Raw genomic sequence first — 6,447 nt, forward strand, 5'->3', positions numbered from 1 at the left:
AAAAAAAAAAAAAAAAAAAGGACAGAGTCTGCACCCCTGAGTTGCTCATGGCTGAAGGCTGCCCACCTGCTGACCGGAGACCCTGGCTTGCAGCTGTACTGTAAGAGATGAGTTGCTATTGAGTGAAGCCCCTAACTGCTGGGCCTATTTGTTATAGCAGCTGGCGTTGCAGCACCATTCATAAAGTTTCTCCCAAAGGGCCCAGAGCTCCTGGCATAACCCTCTAAGAGTGCTGCGATTCTGCAGAGCTCAGAGAGTGCCCTTATTTGATAAAATGAGTGCAGTAAAATATTAATGGTACATCCCAGGTGGTAGGTATTTAAATGTTCATTGTAAATGCCTTTTACCTTGGCTGTGTGTTTCAAATTTTTCATGAAGCAACACTTGAAATAGAAGAGTTATTCCTGTATTTTGAAAATCTTTCAAAATAGGGTTTTGGGAAGATGCCTCAGGGACCCCTAGTTGGTGGCATGGGTGTTGGAAAAGACAACAGTCTGGGTCTACGCCACCTTCTTCCCCACCAACTCCAGTCAGGATGTGTTTGATGTTTCCTTTTTCATATTGGGGTTCAGCACGTGATTTCATTTGGGAAAATGTTTCTACAGTTCCAACAGTAAAGATCTGAAAGCGGCTGGGTTCACTCCTCTCATGTCACGGGTGGGGAAACTGAGGCTCAGAGCAAGGGAGAGACTTGTTCCAGGTCACACAGTGAGCCAGTGGTTGCTAAGGCATTCAGACCTTTGCCCCCAGGACAGTGTCTGTCTGTGGCTTCTAGAGATTTTCTGAGAGTCTCTGCTGTGAAGGCTGCTGAAAGCCAAGGGGAGTTGTTGGACAGCAGGTAGGGCGCCTCCTCCCCAAGTCCCACACCTAGCAGCTAGAGCCCTTTGCTTTTTGCCGTCTTATATGTTAGGCTCCATGGTATTTGACTAAAGGGTCCTGAAGCTTTGGGAGGTCATGAAGGGACTCTGGAGAGGGCTCAGTGTGCCAAGAGTCTCCTGGAGTGGGATCCTCCCCCTCCCTTCCAACAACACCCCCTTCTCTCTACCTGCAGTAGGAGGATGGGCGGGGCAGGCAGGGCTGGATGGATTTTGACTCTGACAAGAAGCTCTCGGGGTCATCTGGAGCCAAGAGCACAAGCGAGAAGTCACTGGACTAGAGCAGGTCGGTGAGCAGAGGACAAGGACAGGGAGTCAGTTCAGGAGTCCCAAGCCGGTGGTGCAGGGGCCGGAATGTGCCCTGAGCTCGCTTGTCATTCACCCCTTCCTTCTCCACCTCCATCCACCAGGCCCAGGGCGAGGCGATGGAGACTCTAGGATAAAGGGGCGCACTTCCTGCCTCGGGCACACAACGCTGCAAGCAGAGAGGCCAGTGAGCAAAGAAGAACAGGGTGCTCTCACCTACACCTAGCAAGCAATCGGCCGCAAAGCCTTTACAGGTCCTGTCACCCTCCCCTCAGCCTCCGTTTCCCAAAAAGCAAAATGAAGATGATTGCAATTCCAAACACTAGGCACAGAGCTTAGCTGTCTCTTCCAGACTTACAATGGTGAGGAAAGAGAAGGGTCTTTTCACTGCCTCTGGTTTATTTAGTGCAGGGGCACAGCTTTGAATCCTGGCCTCATTACTTTTTTGTTGTCATACCCGGGGGCACTGAGCTCTATCCCCCGCCTATTTCATTTTCATTTTGGTAAACTGCCCAGGCAAGACTCAAACTTGCAATCCTCCTGACTCAGTCTCTCTCTATGCTGGGATTACAGATGTGTGCTCCTGCACCTGGTTTGGCCCCATTTCTTATTATTAATGATGACCTTAGGCTCATCACTCCGCCTCCCCCCTCGGGCCTTGGTGTTCTTCTGCTTGACATAAGAATAACAATAATAGTAACTGCTTTGTCTGACGGTTGTGATGTTGCAGTGAGATAAGAGAGGAAAGCATTTAGAACAGTGCTGGACCCACAGTAAACATCTGTTAATCTTTGCTGTTAGCGCCATGATAGATTCTGAGTCTATGAAAGCAGTTAATGATGCTGTGGATGGAAATAGGCTTAGTGCTTGAAGAGGACTTGGGGACCACCTAAACCCTGTGGGGTGCTTGTGTGCTAAGCTGGACCTGTTGGGAGGAACAGGTTCTGATATCCCACCCGGGCTCAGTGAGAATTGTGCTGCAACTGACTAGTAATGTCTGCCACAGGCAAGGAAGGGGAGAGTAGTGGGAGGTATGCCTTGCGTTAGCCATTCTTAGTGCTCCTTCCAGCCCTCTCTTGGTACAGATTGGGGAACTAAGACTGTGAGGAGGACTGAGACTTGCCCAAGTCCACCTAAGCTGTCAGGAACAGGGCTCCCAAGCCTGTTTCCCTGATTCCTTGATGGGCCCTGGTCTATGTCATTTAATCCTGTGGAGAAAAGTCATTATTTCTCCATTACATTTCCCAGCCTGTTTTCTGGAAGGGAGTTAATTGATTTAAACTTTTCCAGGATGACTCTTTCCCTTCCTCCTCCCCCTTGGGCCCCTGCTCCCGTTATAGCTCGGCCTCACGGAAATGACTGGTGGCATCTACGATAAGAAGCATAGAGGTCTTTAGCCGGGTCTCCAGGCAGGGGTGGAAGTGTGGGCTTCACTCGGGTCGGAGTCTTCTGGGCACCTCCACGTTCAATGACAATAACTGCCGGGACTTAAAGACGCAGTGTGTTACCAACAGCAGCTGTCACCGCTGAACTACGTGCTATGTGCCAGAAGGGGCTTGGAGTGTCCCCTGGCTCTTCATATCCCCCAGGTCACAGAAGGGGAAACTGAGGCATGGGGAAGGTCCCAGAGCTAGGATTCAAACCCAAGACTGGCAGGCCCTAAATTCCTCGTTCTTTACCATCCACCGTCCCTGCCTTGCTGGCTCCCTTCAAGGCACATCACCCCAGATGTTCTAGCCACACTAAACCGAGCCCAGGCCCCCTCCCGTCCTTTGCCCCTTGGGGCGGAAGCCAGCAAAAGCGGCTCAGGACCAGGCTGGCTGAGGGAGCCCTCCTGTCTGATTCATCGTCCAAGCTGAAATATTTATTTACGCACCCCATTTAATCAGGGTATGCCGTAATTAGCGGCGGATTTGTGCCTCCTTCCCACAGTGTTATTAATTTCGTGTTCTGGGCGGCCACTTCCCATGCAGAGTGTTTGCTGGGCCTGGATTTCAAGCAGCGGGGGCCACGTTGGAGCTGTCCCCGGGGACCTCACAGTGGCGGTGTCCCCCCGCCCCGCATGATGAATGAGCCTGCAGACAGCAGAGATGCTGCTCAGCTGCTCTGGCATGTGTGGGGTGTGTGGGGGGTGGAAAGGGGGCGTTTACCAGTCCCAGGGTCTTGTCAGGGAGGAGCTGTTCCCTCCCCTGTGCTAGACAAGAGCCTGGCATTCCCTGGTCCAGGGAGACAGCACCGTGCAGGTCAAACTGTACTTCTGCTTCTGGAACCCTCAAACTGGAGGGCACTTGAAAGGATTTCAGTCCCCGCTACTGTCTTGAAATGGGCTTATAGCTCAGTATCCCCCTGCCTCGACCATGGGGGACACATGCTGGGAAGTTCCTCGGGGTCTAACATGCTCACGGTAAAGCATCTACAACTCTGTCCCCGAGGTGACCCACGGGTGGCACCTGTGTCGCTGTCCAGAAGGAGCCAGAGATCCTGGAAGCGGGCGAGGCACAGGTCCCGATTCAGGAGAGCACGGAGCCAAAGTCACGGTCCATCCTTCGGGAGGCTCCTCGAGTTCAGCCCCTGCATGTTTGGACGAGCGCCTCCGCCTTGGTCCCCTTCTGCGTGCTGGTGTAAACAGGGGGGAACAGCAAGACATCTCCCAAATCACTGCTAGGACTGAGTGAGCACGCAGACCACAGGAAGTGCTCGATAAGTGCACCATTGTTAGTATCTGATGGTTAACTCTTGCACTAACCTGGCAGGGTAGATATTCACCATATTACAGATTGGGAAACTGAGGCACGGGGAGGGCTTATGCCTCTCGTCCTCATTTTCCACGCGGAGGAACGGAGGCCTAGGACCTTGGGGTTACCACTCGAGAGCTGCCTCCCACGTGTCCAGGTTCTCCCTGAGAGGACCACCACTCCTCCAGGGCAGGCTCTGGCAAGCAGGCCCGGGGGCGCCGAGCCCATGAGACGCTCCAGGAATCAAGAGGGAGCAGCTCTGAGAGGCAGCCAGCCTGCGCTGGGCAAGCAGAGGAGCTCAAGCAGGGCGAGGCCCCGGAGCTGGTGTTCCCTGAGTCTCGAAGTGAGGGAGACAAAGGTGGCTCAGCTGCGCTGGGGGTCTGCGGCTGCCAATTAGGCCAGATGCTCACAGGGGATCCCATGTTCCTGCCCTAGTTGGGACAGGGTCTGTGGCTGCGCCTCCCCCAGATGCCACTGCTTCCTGGCCACCTGCTGTAATGAGGGCAGTGGGCTTGCGGCTGGAACAGGCAGTGATGTGGGGGGAGGAGCTGGTCCAGGGCTCTGCCAGCCTCCTGCTCTCAGTTTGGCAGATGAGAAAGCTAAGGCTTGGGGAGGGCAATGCCTTGCCAAGGGTACAGAACGTAAACCTGGAGACTCTGGGAGGACCCCAGGTAAACAGCTCCCCAACACTCACACATATCAGCTGGTCTGGATCCAACGAGTCATCGCCGTGTGGCCTGAAGCAAATCACTGTCTCTCTGAGCCTCCCTCGGATCAGGTGTCATAATGGGAATAATACCGACTTCGGGCTGGGGCTGGCAGATGTGGTGGATCTGATCATCACAGAATGGCAGACACACGAGCCCCTCAGAGGACTTTTGAAAAAGGACCAGAAGTGTGTTGGCGAAGGGGCCCTTCTGTGCTGCCCTGTGTGCCTTCTCAGTTTTGCCTACGCTGTTCCTGTGCCTAAAATGCCTTATCCTGGCCCCTTTTCCCAGGCTAACTTCTACCCATTGTTCCTTCCCAGCTGAGTTGTCACCTCCACCAGAAGATCCCATCCACATGGGCTGGAGTCCGTCTCCCCTCACCACGCCTGGCTCCATCACCTGCTCTCCTGGGGCAGATGAGGCATGGTGCTTGTCTGGTTGCACGCGGCCCTGGCATCCAGCACACAGCCCGGTGCACCGTGAGCACAAAATGTGTGTTGATTCTCCAGCTGACACCGTCCTACCCACCATTCCCACCTCTCCGGGTTCCCCATCCTTATCCTCTGTGGTGGGGACCGGGATGCTGCCAGCAGGTAAATCTGAATCCGTTAGAGGAGTGGACCAGGGGGTACAGCCGGTTTTGCAGCCCTGATTGCTAATTTGCTTGTTCTGCAGTGGAAGATGCTGGCTGACCCTGGGCTGCTCACCTCTGGCCCTGACAGAAGCAGCAGGAGAGCACGATCTGAAATTCCAGTTTGATCCAGCCCAAGTGCCTTCACGGTCTTCCAGCCTTGTTTTTATGTGCTTGCTTTTGGTTGTTGTTTTGCAATATTGGGGATCGTACCTAGGGCCTTCACCTTTAGCTATATCCCTAGCCTTTTTAAATTTTGAGCCCAGGCTGGGTTCAAACTTGCAATCTTCCTGTTTCAGCTTCCCAGAATGTGGGCCTTGGGTTTTCTTTTATCTCTGAACCGATCACTCCAAAGCCCGCAACTGGGGAAGGGCCTTTGACGAGCTGAGAGTAAAGAGAGACATTGTCCAGCTCACTCCCCGGACTCAGCATCTCCGGGAGGGCCCAGAGCACTTCCGGTGGGTGGGGCCCAAGGGACCCTCCTGGCCTTCAGTCCCTCCCCTCTTCTCCAACTGCACAGATACAGAGTGCATCCATGGAAATTCCCACTAGGATCCACTGTCATTTGCTGAGCACCTACTGTGTGCCAGGTGCTAGACATTCCCCATTCTCACTGGGTTCCCCACTGCCCCCATTTTATAGATCAGGAAATTGAGGCAGAAAGAGGGCTCAAGGACTCACAGCTGGAAAATGCCAAACACAGGACTTAGAAAGCAAAGAAATCCCTCCTGTAGAGACTACCATTGGTTGCTTCTACGCTGTGTGACCATCGTCACCATAACCTCCATGTTGAGCCTGTGTCCCACGTGATGACCACTGAGGGTGCTCAAGCAACCCTCCTAGGATAGAATAAAGATGGGTCCTCACTTTAAGTGAGGAGACAGAGGCTCAGAGAAATTAGACAATGTGTTGGGAGTCACCCAGTTAGAAGTGGCAGTGTTATGATAATCACCCTTGTTGACACAAAAGTGCATACAACTTGGCCAGGGACTCGCACAGGGAAATGTTTGTTGATCAGCTGACTAAAAGAAGGAAGCAGGGAAGGAGTACGAGTGGCTAGCTCTAAGATTTGTATCAAGGAGTGGCAGGGAGTTGGAAAGGAGCCTCAAGTCCAACCCAGGCCCCCAGTGCCCAGTCTTCTGACCTTCTACAGAGCCTTACTTCTCTCTGCTTGGCCGGGGGGTGGGGTGGGG

At 53.5% G+C, this 6,447-nt stretch overlaps 1 long non-coding RNA gene across 1 annotated transcript in view; it reads right to left on the reverse strand.

Moving 5' to 3' along the window:
- Nucleotides 1–76: 76 nt before the first annotated feature.
- The window catches only part of LOC104848150, a 19,905-nt gene continuing 13,534 nt past the window's right edge, over nt 77–6,447 (reverse strand). The window contains exons 5-7 of the long non-coding RNA XR_002024702.2: nt 4,611–4,791; nt 3,632–3,797; nt 77–2,668 (exon numbers count right to left, since the gene is read on the reverse strand). This is a non-coding gene — a long non-coding RNA (uncharacterized LOC104848150). The remainder of the gene's footprint in view (nt 2,669–3,631; nt 3,798–4,610; nt 4,792–6,447) is intronic.

This window comes from Fukomys damarensis, unplaced genomic scaffold (genome assembly GCF_012274545.1).
Source record: "Fukomys damarensis isolate Sample0158 unplaced genomic scaffold, DMR_v1.0_HiC HiC_scaffold_12, whole genome shotgun sequence".
Taxonomy (NCBI): Eukaryota; Metazoa; Chordata; class Mammalia; order Rodentia; family Bathyergidae; genus Fukomys; species Fukomys damarensis.